The sequence below is a fragment of the Crocodylus porosus genome, unplaced genomic scaffold, assembly GCF_001723895.1.
Source record: "Crocodylus porosus isolate Cpor-Errol unplaced genomic scaffold, CroPor_comp1, whole genome shotgun sequence".
Lineage (NCBI taxonomy): Eukaryota > Metazoa > Chordata > Crocodylia > Crocodylidae > Crocodylus > Crocodylus porosus.
In genome coordinates, this window is record NW_017728927.1 from 2673485 (window position 1) to 2699402 (window position 25918).

Here is a 25918-nt window from a genome sequence, read left to right on the forward strand (position 1 = left end):
TTTCATTTCTGCAAAAATAACACTTCTAGATAAGAAATAAAATCTACAAAATGCGCATGTGTAGCTTAATGCCAACAGAGAAAAATACAAAGCGCTCATTTAGCATACTAGTTAAGACTTCAAGGTTACATAAATGTGAGAGTGCCGCGCGGCAGTTATATAGGGAAAAAAAATAAAATAAAATAGTTACAGGCAGTTGGACAAATTGGAGCCCTGCTATAAAGAGCCTAATGTAAATGTCTTGTTGATGAAGGTGATTGTTCATTTCCAACTAGGAAACAGCCTCAGGGCTAAAAGCCCAGTTTTAGGATACCCCTCATAACAGTGAGGATTTATAAAGACCATATTCTCAATACATATACCATCTCTCAGTGCGTTAGTCAGCACCCTCAGAATTCATGCTCTAATAGCAATAATGTCAGAAGGAAAAGAAGTCTTGAATCCTGGGAAATTATTAGACAAAAGCATCTCCAGTTATCATATGCTGCAACCTCCATTGGTCCTCTTTCATCCCCAGAATAACTCCACTCTGTCAGGGAATTTTCACTAATGACAAATCTTCATGACTGAGCATGCAAAATTGTTTTTGTTCACTTGAAATTTCCATCAATTAGAAACTTGCATCAGTATCTGACAGCCAAGATATTGATCACTTCTGCCCATTCTGTTTCTCAGCCCAAAGCTCAAAGACAAAAAAGCTTTTGTATAGCCTTTATTTTTTTAAGTTATTCCATAGACCAAATTTTCATTTAAGGTTTCCATCATTTTACCAGAAAATGGTAATCAGCATACTGCTTTAACTACAGATGTGCCAGGCTGCACCTCCAGAATCGAGTGGAAACTAAATTTCATGCTCTGATACCAAGGATGGTTTTTTTTCTGGGGTTTTAGCATGGTTTATTATAAAGAAGAGCAATTTATAAATTTTGAATCCAGCTCTCCTATGAAATGAATGTAGCCAAAGCTGTTTTTATTCACAACCTTCTCTAAAAAACAATCACTACTGAATACAAAGTATTAGCTATTTAGTTATAGTGCATGATTTTTATTATGTGCCAAAAAGCCCACCACAGAAACATGTCACAAATCCAAGTAATTGCTAAAGCTGTCACAGAGAAGAGAGTGAACTATAGGAAAATAACATGGCTGTTTAACAGATCTGCCAATAGTAGATTCGTTGTTAAAGAAAAATTATGACAATCTATTGAGCCTGAAGTTTCTTCTGCTAAGATTACTGGACGTGTACTTCACAAATGGGAAAACATGTTTCTCTCTCTCATGTCAAAACTTGCTGTGCCTAAAAGATGACGACACATGGAACCTTAACAATACAATTTGCAACAAAAAAAGTCAATTGATTGAATCTCCAACCTGTGTGAAATCCAGACTAGAAGACACTGCTCTGTCATAGCAGGCCACAGTCTATTTTTGGCTTCCTCAGCAAACAGCAGTAGAAGTCTTTTTACATGTAACCAAGATCTGGCTCAGCGGCATAAACTCTGAATATATTTCACTTCACTTCCCAATGTGAAAGTTTAATGAAATCCCCAAGAGCATGTAAAACTTTAGGGCGGTGCTGCCTGCCTGTTACTATGATCACCTAGCAGTTCAAGAGCTGCATGTTTGATATTTAGGGTCTTAATAATTTTAGTTCCCATTCATAATGCATGCATTTAGTTCACCCTCCTCCCATCTTTCTTTCTTTTTAAAGAACATAAACGTATTTACAACTGAAAAAATAGGGAGTTAAAGAAAGACAGTGTTCCTGGATGTCTAACTGGATGATGAATTCTGTTCATGTAAAATTCCCTGGGCCTTGTTTGCCTGCTGCACTATGTATAACCTGAACCCTGGACCACTGCAGCCAGCAGAAGTGTGGTCACTGCTGGGCCATATCTGACTAACTCCCGCTGACTGCAGTGGGAATTATTTGGCTTCTCTGGTGAATGAACTTCATCTCCTGGAGTTCTGATGGGAAATAGTATTCCTTCTGCCCCATGGGGTACTGCCATATAATATTTAAGGAGTGTTGCTTTCCATTGCAGAGGTAGCTGTATTTTAGTAATGTATCAAGTGATCCCGTTATTAGAAGACAGACAGGTTAAACAGACACTTTGCTTTACTTATAAAGGATTGCTTTACTTGTAAGTGACAAGCGGGACAATTTAAAGTAAAACAAGTGGGATATGGTATAGAGTTTGTGAAGTTTGCCAGGTTTGGATAGGTAAATGAAAGGCACAGTAGAAACCTGGGTTGTTGTTTACCTTTGCAGTGAGCTTGCCTACTTGCTGTGTTTGTGTTCTCATATGACATGCATTTTGAAACCCTCTCCAAGCAGTGCACACATTCATTGGAATCACAGGCAAGCATCCCATGTAATACAGTCTGTCTTCTTGGCAGTCTGCAAAATATTCAGTTGGGCTTTTTTATTTGGTGCATATGTGTCTGCACTTACCTTCCAGAATAATGATGTATGGCTTACCTATGACATCCTGGGCATTACAGAAGAAAAACTTCCTTCCAAGCAGGGACTTCCAGGCTTATGATGACTAGAAATAAGAATAAATCTTATTTCTTTGTGTGAGAGAAGAACATGAATAAAAACAAACAGATTTAATAACATTGTGCACTCCAGAAAGTAATGCAGCTGGAACCTCGGATGAAGTAAATATCAATGTCAACATCACTTTATTTTACATGGGTGAGGGTCCTTTCCAGCCTTATGATTTCTGTGTCCTATGTTCCTAGCTCATGTCTGGTAAATATATTTAGATCTATTGGCCTCAATGGATGCTAGCTTACACCGGAGCTAAATTTGACCCACTGTCTTTCTTGAACTGAGGTATATGGGATCTTTTTCTGTCAGTCCCAATGAATTTTGGCAGGGCTCCTTTAGAACAGTACCACTGATATACTGGGGCATCCTCTCTCATTTACACATCAGGAAATATATATCTCAATGGGGGCTCTGTTTGAGTGATGAATTTGGTTCAGAATTTTCAGATGAATCCATTCGTCCTCCCTGTGAGATTTGCATATTTGAGATAATAAGTAAAACAATATAATTACAATGCAATTAGTCTTAATTTTCATAAGCAAGCAAAGGACAATCACATTTTACTAATAAACTCATAGGAATTTAGAAAGTGTGTAGTTTGAGATTTTATTCTATGTTAGACAGGGTTTTTATTTATTGCAAAAATGACTGAGCTCCCTGCTTTGATTTACTTTAAGTGCCTGAAAATGCTGTGCTTTATTTATCTTTGCCATTACGATGATAATTGATGGTACAGTATTTATTTACAGCACAGCCATCCTGCTCCGTACCTGGCAGGAGAACAAGAACGGAGACTCAGCTCCATTACTTAACAGCCCCAGTTCTGCAAGTGTTTCATAATACTCAGCACTATACAGTATCAAACCCTATTTGCATTATTTATAATTTGTACATTTTCTGCAGCCGCCAAATGTCCTTGTCACTTCACAGAACGTACAGAAGAGCCAGTCCCCGCCTGAGCGACAAACTGCATTATTGACACAGATAGTGCAAATAAGGTCCATGACATCATGATACCATGAATAAGAAACATAAGGAAAAAAAAGTGTTCAGATCCCACAGCAATGGAGTGATCTTGTAAAAACCTATGCGAGTAGACAGTGAAAGGCAAAAAAAAAAGGAAGAGAGCAAAACTGTCTGCATTAAAGTAATGCGTACAACTTGGGTTATTGTTACAGTGTAGAGTGTTTCAGTTTATCTGTAGGTAGTTATGCACTTGTATTACAGTATGTTTTCAGCTAATATTTTTGGGCCACATTATGATAGCATTGTTACAGTTTAGTAGCAGTTTAATGCATACGTCGTCTAAATTACTTCTCTGTGACTATACTTGGAATTAGCCTTACACTTATTGAATACAACCAATCAGCATCTGGCCAATTTTAAATGCTGACAGTGGGTGAGGGATATATTTTTACAAAACCTGAAGTGATTTAGAAAGTATGTTTAGCGTGTGTCTTGTTAGTCCCAAAGAGCTCTTTTCTTTTGGTCCGGTTGCACTTTGTGTCTCAAAATACAAGTGAACTTTAAAGACTGATGAGTTACGCTACATAAAAAACAGGGTTGGCTAGTTTGTAATAGTCAACCAAAGGAAATGAGCTTTTAGAAATTCCTGAAGGAGGGTGGCTTAGCCAATTACTTAATATTTCACCCATACTTGGAAGACAATATGACAACAATTCTGAAAAGCAGAAAGTGTCTTCTTATCCCTAGTTTTACAAAAAAGCAATGAAAGCAGAGACCGTGAATTGAAATCAGTGTTGAGGGGGAGGGAGTTCATATTTTAACAATTTTTAAACAGCATTAATATTGGCCTCCATTTAGATAGTGCAGTTTGTCTGAAAAGCCTGCACCTATGTTTTTATATATAAGCAAATTGTAGCAGACGGAGGGGAAAATGTCCTAAGGTTGCTGTGCTCTCCCCTAGTGCCCCCTACCGTGCCAGCTTTGTGTTAACGCACCCTTGTTCTCGCCTGCCACGTCTTGATCTTATAAAAGTTAAAGGGAGGTTGCCGCTCATCGTCTTGGTCATGGTTCCAGCTACCCCAATCCTCGTTTATATAACGGGGTTCCAAACACCTGAGCTTTATGGGCTATGCGTGGCTCCAACTACCCCTGTACCACACCCCAAGCCTTGCAGATCTACCGGACGTTGTTCAGCCTCAGCTGCAGCCCTTGTCACTCTCCGCGCCCCCTGGCAGTAGGGCTCTCCACAGCCCTTGTCTTGCAGCACGCCCTCTGGTGCTCAGGCTCTCCGCAGCCCTCGTCTCACAGCCGTGCCCCACAGGAACTCTGGCTTTCTGCAGCCCCTTTTCTGGGGCTTCTCATTGCCCTCTGGGGTCTCCATGTGGCCGTGGCTCCCCTATGAGGCCTTCTCCATCCCCTTATAGCCTCACCCGGTCCTCCGGTCAAACAATAACAAAACACAAGCCCCTTGGCTATAACATAATGCTAAGCCATCTGGCTCCAACCCTCCTCTCACCACTTCAGAGTTGTTCCCTCCGTCCCCAATCTCAGGCCATACCTGCAGTTTGGTCTCTACTCATTATTCACTCCAGCAGAATTCCTTCCCCCTGGACTGCCAGCAGGGAACTGCCTCCCTGGCCTCAGCCTGGCAGTTATATAAGGGCCAGGCCCTGCCCCTTCTGGTCAGCTGACTTCCCCTGGTTACCCTGGCAACCAGCAGTTGGGCTCCCTACTTACTGATTCACCAGTAGCAGGCACCTCAGTGCCCTGCTACACAAATGTAAGTCCCTGTTGCATTTTTACCTGACTGCACATGAGAGACAGATACTTATGTATGCAGTCCATGTTCAAATGGGCAAATGTGTGGGACTCAACCTGTTCCTAGAAAAAGGAAAATGGAACAAATCTCAGCTAAATATACAATCCCTCAAACAATCTGATTGGTTCCATATAATTTAATTAAGCCAAATTAAATGGCTGAATGATTCGTCTGAGAGCCTCCAATACAAATATTACCTCCCTCCAGCCCTTCCAAAAGTAGTTGCTAAGATAGCTATGCTATTCATGCTGACCTCCCCTGACTCTCGCTGCTGGCTCCCACCATTTTGCAGTTCAATTAAGTTTTAGCATTGGCAATGCGTAAGGGCACACATGGGTGCACGTGCACTCCCTGAGATTGGCCGTGCACCCCCTGGAAGCGCCAGCTGCGAAACCGGAAGTGCCGGAGGAAGTGCACTTCTGGTTTTGCTGGTTTTGCCACAGGTCATTCCAGGTTTGGCGATCAGCCGGTGGGCCCCCCACCCTGTTGGTGATCTGGTTTCCCCCCAGACTCAGGAGGCACCAATCACCCATGAGTTTTGGCTTTCTGTTCATACATGTAAGATCCTTTTTTTCCTACTTGCTTGTTTGCTTCTCTGTATCGTGATCCCTCCCTCCTGCCTCTGCTCTGACAGACCCCTCCTTCACCCTGTTTGTCATTTCCTTCTACCCAATGTTTGAGTCTAAAGCATGGAGCTCTGAGTTGATCTAAAGAGCCACTGCAGACAAGAGCCATAAGCAAGGAATAGTCAGGGCTACAACAGGATGAAGGATGTTGTAAGGAGTGATGAAAGAATACAAAGGGCCAGGCCTGGGGGAAATGGGTAAGAGCTTATGTTCCCCTCCAGAGAATGGGACATGGTTTTTGTGTCATAATATCGTACCATGCACACAGATTTTCCAGTTCATTTAAATGGTTTGTAGTTTCATTCTTAGTAATGGGGTTTAGTTTCATGTTGTTTATTATTTGTGTTTATGTTTAAGTGACCTTAGCTGTGGAGGATGTGTGGGATCTACCTTTAGTTTGTTACGCAGCTCTTCTTGTCTTATGCCCCTGCTGTTGTCAAGGAGATGTATCTCTGGCATATAGCTTCTGTGTGGTTTCTCATCTTGGTATGCTTTTCCATTGCTATGGAGACTATCAGCAACTCATTTAGCAAGTCCCAGTGCCCCACTATGAATGTGTATTTCCTATCTCATTGCCCCAGAATGATGCATGCTGGTTTACTTCTACTCTCACACCTGCACTGACTGTTATGAATATAAGAGACTTTGTTTGTACTGGGGGATTTTTGAGCTGATTTAGCTGTACAGATGCAACCCCTTTATGCTAGAAGGACTGTACTGACAGAGTAAGTGGCTTCACTGAGAGTAACTTCTAAGCTAAGGTAAACCACACCTTCATATTGGTGCGGCACATCTACCATAAGGGTTTGCACTAATGCAGCCACATGGTGTGAAATAAAAAAAAAATTAGGGTAGGCAAGCCATTAGTTTACAAGTTTTCGGCTTATTTTTTGCTGAGTTTTTTAGTGACATTCACTGGATGGCATGGTTGATGCATCAGCTAAAAAATAAGAGTTTCTTGAAAATACACAAGCAAGATCAGGACTGATTAGCATGAATTCCATTTTAGAACAGTGTTAGTTTTATGATCATGCCAGCCATTAGAGGATCTATGTCTTCCTAAGGATAACTAGAATATGTGCTTGAGTCATCTGGCACTGCTGTTAATTCAAAGATACCTCTGAGGTAGAGGTATGGGACCAGATATGGGACCCACAAAAACAGCACCATTTTCAGAGCTGGTTTGAGAGCCATTCTGACACTGGATGGAGCTCCATGGAATTGTTTCAGGGTTTGTTTCCTTTCTAGGTGTCACCCTGTGGTCCAAGTGGGCATGATATCATTCCTTCTGTACCAAAGCAATGCAGACAGAGCACTCCTTACTCCTTTTGTCCATGGTGCAGCAGTGATAGCAAACCCATATCTTTCCCTGGTGGAGGGGTGAGATCTGTGTGGTCAGCCTACTCTGTGCATGGATCCTGAGTGTATTGACCTGCCTGGAGGGTAGAAGAAGGAGTGCAACCTGCAGGAAGCTAAAGGAACCCCAGAAACAGGACAGAGACAGACCCACAGAGAATGCTGGCATGATGGCCCTGTGCACATACTGTAGAAAGTAGCACAAAAGAGAGAGAAAAATACCCAGCTTATGGCCCATGGTACCAAGATATGTGGAGAAACAGAACCACTTCCTTCCAAGTGTAGCTACCCCTGGAAGGGGAAAAAAATCATTAAGTGCAATGACTGAGGACACAGGGACTTACAGTAAAGAGGAGGATACCTGCAATATGTTTCTACCATATCCAAGGTCTTTCAGTGTACTGATCATCCTACTGCCAAATTTGCAACTATGCTATCAGATCCATAACTAATTTGATTCCTGCTAGACTGTGGAGCAAGCTGCATAGTAATCCCAGCCCCACTGTTAAGCAGCAATAGCAGGCTAGAGACATGTGACCAAATGCTGGTGATGTGGGCAAGTGCAGACAATTGATAAGAAGTCCAGAAACTGAGAGCATTTAGAGTAGTTGACACAGGCGTGCCAGTCACTGCTGGGCAGCAGGGCAAGGGAAGTCATAGATCTGCTCTCAGTACAGCACTAGAGTGTCAGTGGGAGACAGAAGGGAGAATAGAAAAATAAAAGTAAAGAAAATCATGAGTGAGGCATCAGCCCTAAAGTATTACAATACTCCAGAGCAGTGGCAGATAGGGCTGTGCAAAGCTTCAGGTGCTGATTTGATGTGGCCTGATTCGGTGGTCAAATCTCTGAATCCAAATTGAATCAGGAAGCCAATAAAAAGGTCCAAATCTATTTAAAGCTCTCTGAATTGATTCAGAAAAGAGTTGGAGAGCTTCAGGGATTTGGGTAGTCCCCACTTCTACCACAGAGAACTAGACCCAGAACCTGTGCTGGTAAGTAGGGGATGGGGAAGGGGGGACTGGAGGAGCGGGGTGGGACCCCCACTAAGCCCCATTCCCTGCCTGCTCTCCCAGCCCCTCTGAGTGCTCCCAATCCCCACCTGCTCTCCCAGCCCCCATTATGGCTGCCCTGCCCACCCCAGCTTCTGGCTCAAAAAAAAAAAAAAGAGCCCCCACTCACTGGCTGATGCTGGGGGCGGGGCAATCCCCATTGCCCCCCTGCTGCCCGCACTGCATGGGGGGCTCTTCCACGAGCCCCCTCCAACCATGGTTGCCCTGCCTACCCCAACTTCCAGTGCTTTAAGAAAAAAAGCCCTGATTTGCTGGCTGCTGCAGCAGCCCCGCATGCAGCATGGGGCACTAGGGGGCAATGGTGATTGCCCTCCACCTGGCAGGGTCTGGTGAGTCAGGGCTTTTTTTTTTTTTTTAAGTGCCAGGAGCTGGGGCAGGCAGCATATGGGGGATCGTAACAGGGCCCCCCACACAGCACAGAGCAGTGGAAGGCAGCAGGGATCACCTCTCCTCCCGGCAACAGCCGGTGAGTACTGGACTTTTTTTTTAAAGAGCTGGGAGGCTGGGGGTGGGCGGAGCAGCCATTGACGGGGTGGGTGGTTGGGGCCCGTCCGATTCGGAGATTTGGCCAATTCAGCCGCGGCCAAATCTCCAAATCAGATTTGGTGGAATTGATTCGGGGCAGTGATTCGAATCACCAAATTGAATCACTGTCCCCTGAATCAGCCAAATCCAAAGCAAATACTAGCCGCTTTGTACGGGCCTAGTGGCAGATAACACCGAGGAGGGCAAGCCTTCCACAGTTCAGGACAGATGGCTCTGTAGGGCATGAGATGGAGTATGCTGATAGACCCTAACATTTTTGCATCTCTGATGGGAATAGCAAGCAATCCAATAAAGTGTTGGCAGGGTGCTGCTGCAAGCAGTCAAATGATACAGACACCAGATTTGGACAGTACACAAAGAGCAAGTACCATGTGAGGGCTGAGCTGTGTGCACACAAAATAGGATTGTATTTAAAAGGGACGGGGTAGGAAATCTTGCAGAGCTAACAGCTGACATCATGGCTAGGGACAGGCATTACATATAAACTGGTTTAGTTGATCAGAAACTGGTTTAAACCTGTAAGAGAACAGATGTTCAGTGCACATAAACCAGTTTTAAAATGGCTGAAACCAGTTTGAGATAAACTTTGTTGAATGTACTATCAGACTTAACTGATTTGGTTCAAACTGGTTTATGCAATGTCTGTCCCAAACCCTTTGCTGGTTTAATATGAATTAGACTCCCCCCGCATCCCAGCATGGTCTCTGGGCTGGGCGGGGTTCTCTGCTCCACAGCAGGGCTGGCCCCTCCCTTCTGCTCCATGACTGGGTCTCCCGCACAGCCTGCAGGCTGCTCCGCCCCCTCCCCGCCCCGCTAAGCAGGAATTCCGCCCTCCCCTCTGCCTTGTGGAGAGGTGTCTGTGTATTAGCTAACAGACCACATGCTGGCTATGGTCTCTGTTGAATCAACAGGTGGCTGGTAATGTCCTGCTGTTGTTTTCTTAATGGCGTGGTAAACACTGAGTTAGGGGTGATAAATACTGGGTTATCAATTCCCTGCTGGGCTAATCAGATCATCCTGCCAGGACCTGGCCACACCCCCCTCCCTCAGCTCAGTGCTGTGGAAGGAAGGAAGGGCTGCTCTAGCGCCCCCTGGCTTCTAGCCTGAGCCACTGCAGGCGTGTGCCTGCATTTCTGGGATGTCTGTCTGGTTACAAAACTGATTTAGCCTAGCCAGGTTAGACTAACCTGCAAATATTGAATCAATTTAGGCTCAGGCTTTTTTAATGTCTGTCCCTAGCCCATGAGATAGAAGCCTGCTTCATACCTATGCACAGCCTTAGTTGAGGTAAGCCAAGGAGAATACCTACTGGCCAGGGACGAATGTTTGACTGAGAGTGGATATGGAATAGTGTGAGGTATGCAAAGGGCATAGTGATCAGCAACAGAACACAGCTGGCAGTGAAGACAGCCAAGGGACTGACAGCAACAGCAAAACAGACAGGGAGGGATCTTAACTGGAAATGCTGGACTATCACTGAGCACTAGCCCAAGGACTATCACTGTGCACTAGCCCAAGGCCCAGCAGAGGCTGCAATCCAGCAGAATAACAGACAGGACATGGAAGCCTTTATGGGAGAGCCAATTCTACTCGCTGTTGCAAAGGGGAGCCAAGGACTTGAGGCATCAGTCAAATAGCTGCACAAAGCAGCAATAACAAAAGGCACTGGCCCAACTGGTAATGGGACAGAGGTCAAAGGAATTGGTCATAGCTTCATAAAAGTGGTGGAAATGAAAGTGAATATAACTGGGGAGTAGAAGAAATCACTGTCACACCCAGGCAGAGAAATCTAGGACAAGGGTAACTTAGACAATGTCAGCTTCTCTCACAGAAAAGTCAGAAGAAATTAAACATATGAGCAAAATGAAGTACCAGCAGGAGCACCAGACTGAAGGGAACAATGGGATGGAGGTAAGTCTCTATAAACAGTGATAACACAAACAGGAAGTGAAAGCCCAGGATGCCTGAAGGCCCTTGAACCTTAAGGGGCTGTAAAGGACTAGCATAAATGTCCATGTTCTCATGGAGAGCTCTGTTCAAACAAGCTCCGGCTTCAATGTGTCTAAAATGCAGGCACAAAAGACTCCAAACAGCACAATATGGCTAAATGGGAAGCAGTGGCAACCTTCAGGGGACTTGGAGGGAAGAGTTTGGAAGAAACAGCTTGCAGTTGTTCTGTCTGCACAGAGCCAGACTGCTCGCTGCAGGTGCTGCACCTCTGTGCATAGTTCTGGAATTAATGAGCAGTTTTGTTTTAGAAACAAGGATTCATCTCATATTCAGGCAGAGAAACTGCCTGAATAAGGGTTTTGGAAGAGCATAAACATTCATTGTCTTAAATGAGGCATGTGTTGAAAAGATGTGAAAACAGTTCTTTGGTTTTAGGTCAGAAGTTGCTGAACGCAAGTTATGAAATTGTACTTGCTGGAGCCCCATAGTTACTTACTTAATTTTCTTGGTTAGTACAATGATGTAGCAACTGTCACAAGTTAAAGAGGATGTATGAGTGACTCTGTTAATAGCTACTAGCTATTTGTAAAGAAGTGCTAGGCCTAATACACATTGCTCTGAAAAGTTCACTTCCCACATACAAGAAGATAGGTACCCGCATCTTAACGGTAGGCTCAAACATGCCTTTTTTGTAGCTGTGAGAAAATATAAAACATGAAAAAAAACCTATAAAACTATGAATTCTCCTCCTTGTGTGTTTTCCATAGCAACTTCAGACCTGAAGTCTGACTGCTGCAAAGGGATCGGATTGTGTTGACTGCATCAAGGGATATGGCCAGGATCATGTTAAAGAGAACTATCCTTTCTTGGGTCACTAGGATCTAAGAGAAGTAGCCCCCTTAGTTTCCTTTGGCAAGCCTCCAAGTATGAGAGAAGGTAAAGATTTTGGTCACTCACTATGCCAACCCAACTGGCCTGCTACTGCATGTTACAGGGGTCCCCTACCCCTGTTACTGGAAAGGAGAGAGCAGAACAAGCTAGAGCCAGCAAAGCAACTACTGCTGGCAGGAAACCTTGCTGTGAGGGACAGCAGGCGTGAGGAGCCTAGATAAATGGGCTTCAGGACCCAGCCTGCGGACTGCAGGCAACAGAGTACTGGGCTGCTGATTAGAGTTAGCAGCATCTGGGTCCTGTTTCCAGAGCTGGGTCAGATGGCCAGAAAAGGGTGGAGCAAGGAGCCCTATAAGCTTCCTGCTAAAAAGAGGAAATTGCTGCACAAAGATAAGACAGGCTATGTGAGGTGTGGTGGACAAAGTTGGCTGTCAGAACACATAATGGGTATCTTGAGGTCTGAGAGAGGCCAGTGGTTGGAAGCCATGCTGTTCAATGGCTCAAGAGCCCAGTCTGAAGCAGGGTTTGAACCTTTTTAGTTTACAGAGGTTTGGTGCTCTTTGTGTTTGACCAGAGGCCTGGGTTGTGGCTCTGGGTGGTTGGAGGCTGCTCTGTTTTAAAATCTGCTCTACACAGGGGCTGAGACCAAGGAGCTGAGGTCTGTGGCAGCAGACCAGGGCAGAGGGTCTCTTCCAGAAGAAAAAGACCAAAGCTGGTGTGACAGCTGCAAAATCTTGCTTGGCTGGAAGCTGAGTGGGTGGGCTGTGGCTAAGAATTTTGCAGGAAAGGCGGCCAAAAGTCTGCAGAGGGTGAAAAAGCTTCCCAGATAGAAGGTATGTTGTGCACAATGCACACTTCTTATTGGAGCACTTGAACTGTGGCCAGGGTCCCTATTGCAGACCCTGGGCTCTGATTGGCTACTATGGAGCCATAAAGAGCTGAGAGTGGGGGAGAAGCTAAAGAAGAGTAACACCAGCCTGGAGGGAGGAGCAGAGACTTGGCCCCCACCTAGGTAGAGGGAATGGAGCTGAGGCTTGCTGGGGAGCAGACCGAGGAGAGCCTGAGTCATCCCAAGAGAAGCTGATTTCCCCACGTGGGGTGGAGCTGTGCAATCAGGGACAGAAGTACCCAGGGAAAGCATGGGGAGGGGTTGGTAAGCTAGCTGGGAGAAGCTGCCTGGTCGGGGACCTGCAGAAGGAAGTCATCTGTTTGGGCTAGAAAGGCTTATACTGCAGGTACAGAGACCTGAAGAGGGAATCCCCTGTCTGCATGTGGAGGTGCTGGGGGAGAAGCAGGCTGGGAGAATCCCAAGTCTGCATGGGTGTGTGAGGGGACACATAATACCTAGTGTTTGCAGGAGGTGTATTTTTTCAGAAGGAAACTAAAGAAAAGAAGCCTATTACCTGCAGTGGCTGGTTGGAGACTTATTTTTGCTGAGTTACCAAGACAGTTATTTACATTTCTGCAAAGAAAAAAAAATATAACTATATAAGATTAATCAAGAAAAGAAAAATGAGTTATTTTCTGTGTATAGTTTTGTATAATAAAGAAACCCATTTATTTATTGGACTTAAACAAATTCTTGGGCAGTGTGGGTGAGGGACGCACCTCTCCATGGGATACCTCAGTTGGCAGACCTGCCTGAGGGGGTTCCCAGGGCTTCTGGCACCCTGAGGATCCAGGATATTACCCAGCTTGGTGTGCCAGTGAGGGTTGCACTGGGAAGGTGGAAACCTGAACAAGGTTTTGAGGCCTGAGGGGCCAAGTTTGTTGGCTGGGCCAGGAGGCCTCAAGGAATTGTGACTGACTGTGGCTATGGAGACTGTTGGAGGCCCTAAAGCATGATTAGGGCCAGAGTCTGTGCTCAGGTCCATATGACCCTGCTGGTCTGAGAAGAGAGAGAAGCCCTGGGGACTGTCTCAAGGGGAAAGCATGTGCTATAGAGTTTCAGCATGGAGAAGTCCCAAGGACTTAGCTAATAAGGAAGCTACCAAAGAAGATGCTACTCTGGCCTCTTGAGGCTGACCCCCCAGGTTATCATAGTAAAATCAAGGTGTGGCAAACGAGACAAGAAGTGATGGAAGCCACAGAGCGTAACAGGGGAGTCTGATCAGCTGGGGCTGGACACCTGAGCCTGTCATATTCCCCTACTAGAAACCTTTGCCAGTACAGCTCTGAGCAAGATCCTCTGTTCTAGCAGCTGTAACCACAGGAGTCAAAGGGCCCAAGACACTGAACAAGAAATTCAAATTCTTTATGTCTTAAAAGGGTGAAAGATGGCAACCATCATGCAGTTTTCTCTCTGAGTTGCTTCAGCACACCCACTTCCATCAAAACAGTGATTGAGTGCTAAAGAGAAGACTTATGGGATTGTGACTCAAGCAGTAACTTCAAGGAAAGGGCCAAAAGTTTTCAACTTCAACTTAGAAGGGTTGCCATCTGCCAAATGTGACTGTTCAAACGATTAAATGCACCAGAGATTGATGTCTTCGCACAATAAAGTTCTTACGTAATTGACAACCGCAAACCTCAAACTGCTGCACTTCAGGATACCGATTAGGGCTGAGGCACCGCTAGCCAAACATGGACTACAGGACTTGTAAAACAGGAGCTCGGAAAACCAGTTCTTTTCAGTCCCAGATATTAAAGAAGGAATGCTATACTGCTCTCTTGTAGTGGGCATGGGAGGACTGTGTATGTGTGAGCTTGTGTATGCCAGCGTGAGAAATGGAGCCATTAACAGTTCCTTAAAATCAAATGACAAGTGTCAAGGCACGTCAAGAACTGAGCATTGTTTGCTAGTTGCCCTTGTCTTATAAATGTACAGGAAACACTCATGCTCTTAAAGGTGAAGGGAATAGAAGAAGTAGAATTATAGCTCCTATCACAAGAGGGAGATTTAGGAGGATGTGAGTAACAGCATTGAAGGAAGGGTTAAAAAAATTGATCTCTGTACTTCCTTAAAACTATTCAGATTGAGTTTACCTCTGTCAGGATCTGAAACCAAAACAGGCAGTCACTTCGTGCACTAGCTAACGTTTCACTGTTGAGGCGGGATCTCTTATTTGTGGCTTAGGTTAAAACAAAAAACACAGCTCCTTCAATCCCCTGATGCAGAATTGACAAAGTATACATCTGTCTTGCATCAGCTCATGGTTTAATTGGATTACTGCAGAAACTGATGATTAAGACAACATCCTCCTTATTAAGTGATTGAGTTCTTGAGTTAGCTTCAGTTGTGACTTTAATTTGACCTTTGCATTATATTACTTCTGGTTTACTTAGGATTTTTAGTCTTTGTGATTTATATTTGTTTCATGTTAATATTTAGATTTGCTTACTTATTTTTTTTAGTAAAGTGCCTCAAAGGTAAAGGGAACTGGTTTTCCTTTCAAGCTGCTACCTGGGTCCTGAGGTGAAGTGCTGGCAGCAGCAGCAACAACCATCCAGGTAGCGTGCACCCGGGATTTCGAGCCCTCTGGGCAGGTAAGACGGATGCTGCTGCTCTGCTCCCCTCCCCCCTGCCTGCTCTATGGAATTGCCCTGAATTCAAAACTTGCTAGTTATACTCTAGGCATGCAGTGTGAGGTACAGGGCCAGTTCAGGGTTGAATTTCACATAATTGTGAACATTTCTAACAGTACCTTTCTCTACACTTTTAGAAGTGTTCTAACAGTACCTGAATTTGTCATTTAGGATGAACTCCCTTGAAGCTAATAGAGTTACTGGCCCGATTCTTCTTTCATGGATTTAAACTGGGTGTAATTCTACTGACTTCAGTGGGGCCACTTCTAACTTGCACTGGGTGTGATGGGAGGATCAATCCATTCCAATAATGACTATTTGAAGATGAATCATATGGGGCTACTTCTCCATTACGTTGTGTGAGCTTCATGGCAGGTGCAACTCCCCTGGCTTCATGCATCTTACTTTTGTGTGACTTGTGTCCTATGCAGAGCAATAGAAGATCAAGCTGTGTATCTTTAAGGTGACATCCTCCAGAAGGGTGGCTAACTGGAATAGTCGCTGGTATAAACTTTTTACACACAAGACTTAATGTAGTACTTTGAGTGATCCCGAGACTGAAGTGAACAGAACGGTGTAAATAACACAGGGCAGCAGCAGGAGCAGGCCTTAACCAGTATTTCATTCAGTAGTTCAATACTTATATGTAAGTGCTAGTTCTGGTTCTTTTCCTTTTTCCCTTCTTGGTCCCTTTTTTTCATAAGGTCCAATGGATAAAGGGATGGTAGGGATTTATTTTATATATACAGTCCACAGTTGTGAAGTAACGACATACTTAGAGCCTGCTGAGTGGAGAAATATTTTACTATTTATTGACTATTTCTGGCTGGCTCCATCTGCTTCACTGTATAATTGAAATGATCTGTGCATATTTTGCATTGTTTTTGCAGTGGTAAATGTTACTATAAAAGTGAAGGGCAAAACCTTCACCAACATTCCTGGGGGCAGGTGTTTATTATTAGATGTGGATCTTGATACTCCTTGTTTACACCAGTGTGAAAGAAGCTACAATGAAATCAAACTGCTGACTTAATCACCATTCAAATTGCTATTGCAAAGAACAAAAATCAGTTTAAAAGAATGATGCCTTTTATTAAAGTAAAAATTATAGAAGTGAGATTTTTTTTTTTGGTGAGAGATCCTTTTTAATGACCCCTGGAGCCCTTTGTCAGCTCCCTCCCTTTGAAAACTTGTTAGAGCCCCCTTTCATTGCCCCTTCAGATGATCAAAGTTTTCCATCAGTAGGTTGTTACTTCCACCTTCCACTTTATATATGAAAATCTGGTTTTCCTTGTTGGGTAGAGAAATCTTTTTGCCTAAAGAGGTCCCATTTGACAGAGAAATATGAACATTTAACAGGTCTTAGTGTTGGCCCTTTGCTAGATGCAAGGCTTTTTCCTAACAACTTCTGAAGGTATTGGTTCAATATACAAAAGGAGACAGAAGAGAAGGCCGTTAAATCCCACGTTCAACATAGAGATTGCAGTCTGACACTGACAGAGTTGGCAACAACAAACAGAATCTGTAAATGGTATATAGACAGATATTCGCCATATTTCACAGTAATGCAAACAAAAGACGGGTCATTAAATATTTAGCAGGTACTGAAAACAACTAGCTGCAGCTAAGGAAGAATGAAGTAATTAATCACCGTAAATTTTTAATCTAATTTACATATTTTACCAAAGCACAAGTTTTGCAGTGTGTTGGAGAACCACAAGAAATTAAATATGGCTTGCCATTTACAGAAATAATTCTATGTTCACTGATAAATTTTATTAATTACATGTGAGGCTTGCTTAATTTGATGCATCTCTCCCAGGCATGTATTTACCGTTAGTTGCATAGACTAGATTGTACCAGTTAGTCTAGAAAGGTGCAGTGATTTATTGCTGCAGGAGACATGTCTCCTTAAATGACTTTGAGCACTGAGAAGCTTGCATACCTGAACTGGGTAACATTTTTCAACTGAAACTTTTTTTGGCGGGGGGGGGGGGAGGCAAGGGGGAGCTGCTAAAAATCTCTAAAGGTTGAAACATTGTTTTGACATTAAATGCTTTTAGTCAAAAGGATTTTTCAAAGTTGATCTTGGAATCATTAAAAACAAAAGTTTTATAAAGCTCAAAAATGAAATGAAAGGTTTCATTCAACCCTAAACAGGCTTTTTATAAACTTTTTATTTGTCTGCAAACTTTAAAAAAAAAAAAGTTTCAGCTGGACCCCAAACTACCATTTTTTTTTCCTTAAACATTTTTTAAGAACTGTAACTGAAATGAATTGTTTGCACAGATCCAGTATAGGCTATTACATATTAGGAATGCAGTCTGCTGCTTCCTCTGGGATAGCTTCACTCCTCTGTCCCCATCAGAGCACTCCAGGGCAGCAATGCTTCCTGTCCTTATATTCACAGAAGTTTAGGGCCAGAAGGGACCTCATGAGATCATTGGGTCCAGCCCCCCTGCTCCAGACTGGTGAGGTCAAATAAGCCCAACAATTCACAGATTGGAAGGAAGGTTCACTGCATTCTCTGGCCCTGGATAGATGTAATGTTTACTCTGGCATGGATCATCATTATATTATATGTGTGGGGTGAGGGAGGGGGCATGTGTACTGGATAGATCACGCAAATACCTATATTGGGGTAACTTACCAATCTAGAGGATTACGCCTGAAAGAACTGGGGTAGAATTCTACCGATGTTAAACTACACTAAGTTTTATTTGACTGCTTTCATCTCAAGATAGACTTTGCCTTTAGCAAATAGCTATCAGCTGCTTTCTCACCAGCTAGCAGCAAAGTATAACAATAGGGCTGCGCAAAACAGCACCATTTTGTTTCGACTTCTGAAGGTACAGTGTTTCATTTTGCTGTTGCAAAGCACTGTTTTGTTTCATTTCATTGAAGCTGTTTTGATGCATTTCAACGTTTTGCCCATAGGCTATAGTGGAGAATCACAAAAATGCCTATAACTTTGTAATTTCTTGCCTGATTCAGATGACAGTTGCAGGGATGGTATTCCCTTCTGAGGGCATGAAGCCTGCCAAATTTCAAGGAGATGGGTGGGGGGGGGGGTTGTGAAACTGCACCTCAAACTGTTCAGAGCAAAACTAGTATCACTTGCCAGCAGCGACAGCCTGCTGTCATCCCGCATGCAGCTCCAGGGGCCTTTTTCCCCGGGGAGGAGTCTGGCACAGCCCTGCAGCCCTCCTAGGGGCATGGGCCCCCAGATTTGCATACAGGATGACAGCAGGCTGCAGCTGCCGGCTGAGGCCAGTGCCAGCACTGGGTTCTTCCCAGCCCTTGGCATGGGCTGTGCCAGGCAGACTCGGGTGCTGGTGTTGGCCCCAGCTGGCAGCAGCAGCATGCTGTCATTCCACATAGTTCAGGGGCCTGCGCCCCCCCAGGAAGAGCTGGGGGAAGTGATCGGGGAGCTGGGGAATTGAACTAGAAGCTAGATGTCAATCTCAGAGCAGTCCTTCCCCTTCCCTCTCCTTAGTTTCTGTTTAGCTGCAAGCAAGCCCAGCTTTGAAAATCAAAATGTTTTGAAACTTTTGAAATGTTTCAAGTGCCCTCATTTCATTTCAAAGCTGTTTCAAAGCTTCTTGTTTTGTTTTCGTTGTTTTGAGCTCAACCCAAATCGAAACAGCTTTGAAATGAAATGCCCATCAAAATTTCGTGCAGCCCTATTGCATATGGTATGAGCTGCCCTCAGAGCTGGAGCAGCATGGTGCAGCAGGCAGGTGGGCAGAGAGGCACCACTGCTGCTGCATGGTAGCAAGGCAGGTGGACTGGAGCAGGTGCCACTTCACCCACCACATGCCTGGCCTGGCTCCTCCTGAGCAGGGGCTGGAGGCAGGAGATGGGTTGGGCTGGGTATTGCTTCTCCAGCCTGAGGCAGGGTGAGAAGAGCACTGCTGTGAGTGTGGGCTCATGGGCACACATGCATGTGTGTGGCACACCCCTGGCCACAGCGTCCTGGGTGGTCACTCATCCCACCCCTAAGGCTGGCTTTGCTATACTGGGATAACTACATACCTGTCTGTTCCTGTCTGCAATATAGTTCACACAAAGCAATGTAAACTACACCAGCGTGTGTGATTTGTCACGGCTTCCTTGGCTCTGAGCTGTTATTTATAAAAGCTGTAAAATCTGATTCTATCTTATGACTTTACTCTTAACTTTTTAATACTGCTCTTCACTATGTGGGGGTGTGTATACAGGGTTTATGGACTTGTGAGTGTGCCAGTATGGGCTAGGAGATGGGTCCAAACATTTTAGGCTGAAGTCAATTTTATTCAGAAAATAGGTTTTGTACTAATGCAATGCAGCTTTATGGTGGCAGTACTTCACAAAAACATTTGAATTAATGAGGAGAGAACGAAACATTGTTTCTTGTATCATGCTTAGTGAACAGAGATGGCAAGAAAATAAAATATGATGAAAGAAACAGCTTGTGAACTATAAATTAGTTCAAGGTTAATTTTATTTGTGCTGAATGATCTCTGTAACTGCAAGACAGAAGAATGATGAGGATGTGGAACTGAGGAAAATTAAGTGATTTTTATGACATAACACAAATTAGATTGTTTTTAGATTACCAGTAAGTATTTAATATAATTTACATGCAGAAGGGCAGTCAGTATGTGTCTGCAGTATAACTAAAGGGGAGTGAGGTGGCACCAGCCTTGGCCACTGATTTTAGGGGGTTGCAAAAATTGCAGCCACTGTTGCCAAGTTTGGTATAGACACTGGTGATTGTGAACCAGCCACTTGTCTCAATCAAATTGTTCCAATCAAAGTCTTTACCCCCCTGCCAGCCTCTACCTCCCAAAGGTCAAACTAGGGCTCAGTGGGCATAAGGGCCTGTTCCTACTAGAAGACATTCCCCTCCAGCACTTAAAATGCAACCCCCAGTCTGTGAGTCCTACTATTCCTCTGATGTCAGCAAGTATCTTTAAAACTTCACTGGTGAAGTGTCCTGCTTGCCGCAAGTAAGCTGAATGTGAACAAGCGCTAGTGCTGTCCTTTACTTTAGGGGTGTCATGTAAGGTGACCACCTTTTCACAATACAAAAGTGGGACACATGCCCTTTCTGCACCCCTGGGTGAGCTGCCTATGGCTCCATCCTGCTCCCCAGCCAGGCCCCACAGATGTGCATTCCTGCCTGGGCCCTGGGGCCCCATACACCACCGCAGCTGGGCAGTATCTCTACCCCAGCTCCAGCTACCACCTCTGCCCCACTTCCTCCTTCATCATAAGGGCCTCAGTCTGCACCCCACCCCACCTCTCCCTTGTTGGCTATGCCCTCCCCCACCATAGACTTACCTGCAGCAGCTGGGGGAGCTGCTTTCCACTGCTTCCTGGGGCTATATTCCCAGTTAAGTGCAGGTGTGTGCATGCACACATGCATGTGGCACCCCCTACACCTTGCTCCCCCAGCCCCTTGCAGCCTAGAACTCTGCCAGCCTGGAAAAACATGCAATTTCCCATGTTTTTTTTTACAGCAAACAGAAAACCTGGAACCCTGCACAAGACGGTGGAAAGATAATTGACTATGTCCAGGGGAATCTGGGACAAATGCTGTCACGGAGTCATTTAACCTGGGAGCAGGACTTGAAGTTTACATTTTGGAACTATCCCACCGTATTAGGGACAGGTGGTCACCCTAGTGACCAATATGGCCTGGGTGGAGAATCCAGCCCACAGAATCTCCTTATCTGGTCCCTAGTGTTACCTTGGGTCTCATAGCTGACCCATGCGGCACCTGGCACCCAATCTGGCTGGTCTGGGATGCACACTGCACACAGCACCTTCTCCAGCCAGTTTGGGATCTCATTGTATGCAGCACCCCAGTGAGCTCTGCATGCAACATGTGTCCCAGGCTGGCCAGAGTGTGCAACACATAGGGTGTATCCTGGACCTGCTGGAACAGGTGCTGCATGCAGTGAAGTGGGTGGATCTGGCATGCTGGGGAGGGGGACTAAAGAAAAGGGGTTAGGGGGAGGTCCATGGGCCAAACCGACCTGTGGATGGGCCCTGCACTATCCGGCTGGCAGGGACGGATGAGTTTGACATTCCTGCTTTATTCTATTAGCTGGAGAGGCAGAGGACTGTGGGGTGTCTAAAGATTCCAAAGCTGCTGTTGACCCACGCGGTGCCAATTCCACATGATGGTACTTCTGGTTTTTTAGTTTGCTTTTGTCAAATCCTCGGAAATTGCAACCTTAAAAATGTATCATTTCAAGTTGAGCATTCAAAAATTAGAAACTACTGGAATTAAAAATGCTTTAGTGCTAAGGGTTGCACATGCATCAGGATCATGCTTTAGTTGCATGATCACGTACAGGTTTTTTTTCATTTCTTGGCTTCATGACGAATCACAGCTGTGTGCTGAAGGAAGCTGCGGTTGAGAGGACTGGTGCTTCATTTGTTGCAGAGGTGGAAAGCAGCGTATATCAGTTGCTGCAACTAGATTGCTTTCAGTAAACAGTCTAGCTTGGAGCTAAAGATACCAGGAGGTAGCTTTAGACATGTTGTCTGCAAAGAAAATGTACTCTCTTTCATAGTAATGTAACTATAGCTTTGGTAAAACAATACAATAAAATTAATGATAAATTATATATATATAATTATGTAAATTTCAAATATTTGCTAAAAGCATACACTAAGGTTATACGTTCTACCAGTTCAAACAACATTAAAACAGAACATAGTATATGATGCTACAAAAAATAGATAAAATGAAGCAATATACAATAATAAAGTGAAACCAAAAATGGGGCAGTTCTATTTGATTTTGGCCTTTATGCAAGTAATGCAAATGCACCCAGGGGGCACATTTTGCAAGTTGTTAGAGAGGAGCCAAATTGTTTTTCTTCATTAGCCCAGGATTTGAAAAGTTTCCACTAATGGACATATTAATTTTCCTTTTCTTTCTTCAAAGTATATCCTGTGTAGTGAACTATATATGCACAAGGGAGCCAAGTTAAGTTTGTGCAAGCAGCCTTACTTTTGGGATTCTCCTAATTTTTTGAGTGCTTGATTTTTGCAACCTCAGTAATATTCCTGTAAAGTAGCTTTTGTATACAGTTAGATGGAAACAATACAGCACAGCCTAGAAATAGCATGACTCCTGTTGTGGGCTACTCCATAGACTTAGAGAAGAGATTCTTAAGCAGGGTGCTAGGGTGTACCCCGGGGCAGGATCCTTTGAAGGATCACTTGGAGAATGTGGGGAGATAATCGGATAAGGGCAGCCCATTGCTTGGCCACTCCCAGACATTCACTGTCTGGCCCCTCTGCAATATGAGGTAAGCCCTGTAAGTTAACTAGTTTTTGAAATGGGGTATAGCTCAATTCACAAAAATTATGAATGGATGCCTTGAGTCTACAAAAGGCTGAAAACTACTGATTCAAGGGAAAAGTCTTTGGGCTACTTCCATGGCATTCAAGACCATCACTCTGCTCACCCTCCTCAAACCTGGAAATAGGTGGTGAAGCTACCCTGAGGTGCCTACTCCCTGCTACCTTTGAGATCCTTGTTTCCAGTATTTCCAGGTAAGACATAAAAGCAGGCGCAGGCAAAATATGGCATGTGGTCCGGATCCAGCCCACCAGGCCATTCTATCTGGCCTGTGGGGCCCCTAAAAATTTAGGAAATATTTATCTGCTCCTGGCTGCCTGTCCAAGATGACAGTGGTCAGGGGCAGTAGGACCCAGGAGAAGCCAGAAGGACTCAGCAGCAAGGCTAGCCTGGCCCTGCCCCACCCCAACCTCCTCCCTCAGAAACAGAAGCCTCTGCCTGTTGCAGCTTTCGCTGCTTCCCTGAATGCCTGCCAGCAGCTTCAGCACCATGTGGCCCCCAGCTGCATCACCGGACTGCAGGAGCATGTGGCCTGTGCTAGTACCCCAGGGCCAGGAGCAGGAGGGTATGTGTGTGCATGCACGCATATGTGTTTGTGTGTGCGCACGTGTCCCTGCAATGAGGGAGGGGGAGACTCTGTGTGTGTGTGTGTGTGTGTGTGTGTGTGGGAGAGACAGAGAGAGAAGAGAGCGTGTGAGTGTGTGTGGGTCTGCATGTGCAGTGAAGGAGGGAGAGCGTGTACATGTGATCATAGAGCAAGTTCCACACACACACCCCACCATACACATGCATCCACACACCCCCTTGCACTGCCAGCTAGGGCACTGTCTACATCTGCGCTGCTGTGGAGTAAAAAATTCTGCAGCAGAGTAATTACTTGTATGTACAAGTACTACCTTGCTGTGGAGTTTTTTTCACTGTGCAGTAGCACACATGTAGATGCTGCCCTGGCTGGCTGGGGCACAAGGGTGCTTCAGTGCCTTATTAGTTTACTCCAGCCTAATAGCCTGCACATGTAGATGCTGAGATGTTTACTATGGAGCTAATTAGTCTACTCCACAGTAACTGTCTCATGTAGACATGCCAGTGTGGACAGCTTTAGTTCTCATTGGAGCTGTTCTAATTTATGCCAGCTGGCTATGGTCCTAAGGAATAATCTACTCGCCATGTTTACCCAAGTATATCAACATCTATGCATTTACTGTCCTAATGCCCCTAACTATCTACGATACCACTCCCATGTTTCTGCCATTAAATCAATGATGCAATCCCATGATAACTGTTCAGACACACTTCATAATGTCCTGTGATAAACTGTTAGTACTACTTATCCTGTGAACCTTTTTAGGATTTATCCTGGACATGAAAGTCTTAGTTCTGCTCCATTCCAACATAAAATGGTTCATCTGGGACAAATGTGACATCTATTTGTAGCCATACACACACACATGCATGCATGCTGTGGCAAAAACATTGCTGAGTCTATACCCACTAAGGATACAGGGCCAGTTTTTACCTCTGGGCCTCAATAATTTGGTCTGATGTTTATGCCTATAATAAATGCAAAATATGTTCTTTTGTAGGGGTCATCCTGCAGGACCATTATTTGTTTTAATTCATGAATTATTTCACACTCCTCCTTAGGCAATTTCATTGTTTGACTAAATGCTACTAAGCAGGCTATAAATATGTTATGCACTCCTTATTTGCATTGGGTATACACTATACAAACAAGAGAGTCAAACTGTTTGTTTTTATCCATGAATTGTCTCATTCAGACCGAATAAATGTATATGTAACTCAATATCCTGTGTGGTCTTGTTTTTAAAAAAAATCCAAATTCCCATTAATAACTTCAGGCCTAGGGATAATTGTTAGACTATACTCAAAGTAGATCCCATCTTAAGTTCCAGATCCTTTCACCCGAATCTACCAACATTTGATCCCATCCTTTGCCATAGAAGATTAGTTCATTCATTAAACTGAAGAAAGAAAATAAGTAAATGACTTCATTAGTAGGGACCTACTCTAATCACAATTTTGTAGATTTTGTGGAAGTTGCAAAATCAAATGATGTCCATGGGGGGCAAAAAAGGAAAAACTTACTAAAAATAAAATGCTGGCCCCCCAGTAGCAGCCAGGAGTCCTCATGGCCACTGCAGCCCAACCCACGAGCCTATCTCTCCACCAATGGCAAGGGGTAGGGACACACAATGGACAACGCTCTGAGCCAATCAGCGGTGGGGAGGGGGGCATGGCCACTGGGGCCCTCAGCCAATCGGAGGCATGGGGGGCCCCACCATGATAAGTGACAATGACGGCCGGCCCCACTATCTTCCCATGAAATCAGTTACCTGCTTCCTAAATTTAGGTAGACCCCTATTCTTTAGTGAGAGCGTGATTGAAAGCTTCTGGCATTCAGTTGGGGTCTTTCTATTGACTTTAAAGACCTATAGTCAGAATCCTGGCTGTTTGTAGGCATGATGAAACAAATGGGTCTCTAGCAGTATATGAATGCAGAAAGTAATTGGCAACTCAGGAAGGGAGAGAAAAGAGAGGGGAAGAGGACTGTGATTACTAGTATTATTGACAGATTTGAGAGGGTGGGTTGCAGCATAACAGACATGTCACATGGAAGTAACTCTTAAAAGATGCTTTTTTTTATGGCCCTATTGCTTCTAGGAATATAGAAAAGGTTTTATTTCTTTGTTGTCCCTTGTTTTCTGTATTGTTCCCACTCAATAGTTAATGTTCCCTGGAAGTCTGTATAAAGCACTCAAATGTTTAATTAAAGTCCCTAAAGAAATTCTCAGAATTTTACAGACTGGGATTGTCCTCACAGTGCAGTTTGAAGATGCAGTTTGAAAACCACTGTGTCTTGGGAGGAGGTCATCCCAAGCCATGGGTTCAATAAATGACATCTCTTCATTTTTCTTCTTAGTCTTTGACATTGCCAAAGTGTTAATTTTTCTGAGCATTTTGTAAACATTAAAATTTTTCAGATTTCATGGAAGATTAGGACTCCAAATTCCTGCATTATCCATTAAATTATAGCTCCTTACTGTTCATATTAAAATAGCACAGAGGTCCACATGGTCTAGGCCTTATGGAAATACAGAGTAAGAGACATCCCCTTTGTAAGAGAACTTAACATTGAATTAGACAAGGTAGATTAAAGGTTTATCTAAAGGGAAACAGAAGCGAAGGGAAGCACAGTAATTTGCACACTAGAGTGATAGAGCTAGGAA

The 25918-nt window shown here is 44.2% G+C and overlaps 1 long non-coding RNA gene across 1 annotated transcript; it reads left to right on the top strand.

Moving 5' to 3' along the window:
- Positions 1-8169: 8169 nt before the first annotated feature.
- Positions 8170-22937, top strand: LOC109314566. Its single transcript, XR_002102313.1, has 4 exons — positions 8170-8317; positions 10773-10852; positions 15137-15268; positions 20812-22937. It is a non-coding gene; the product is annotated as an uncharacterized LOC109314566 (long non-coding RNA).
- The last annotated feature ends 2981 nt before the right edge of the window (positions 22938-25918 follow it).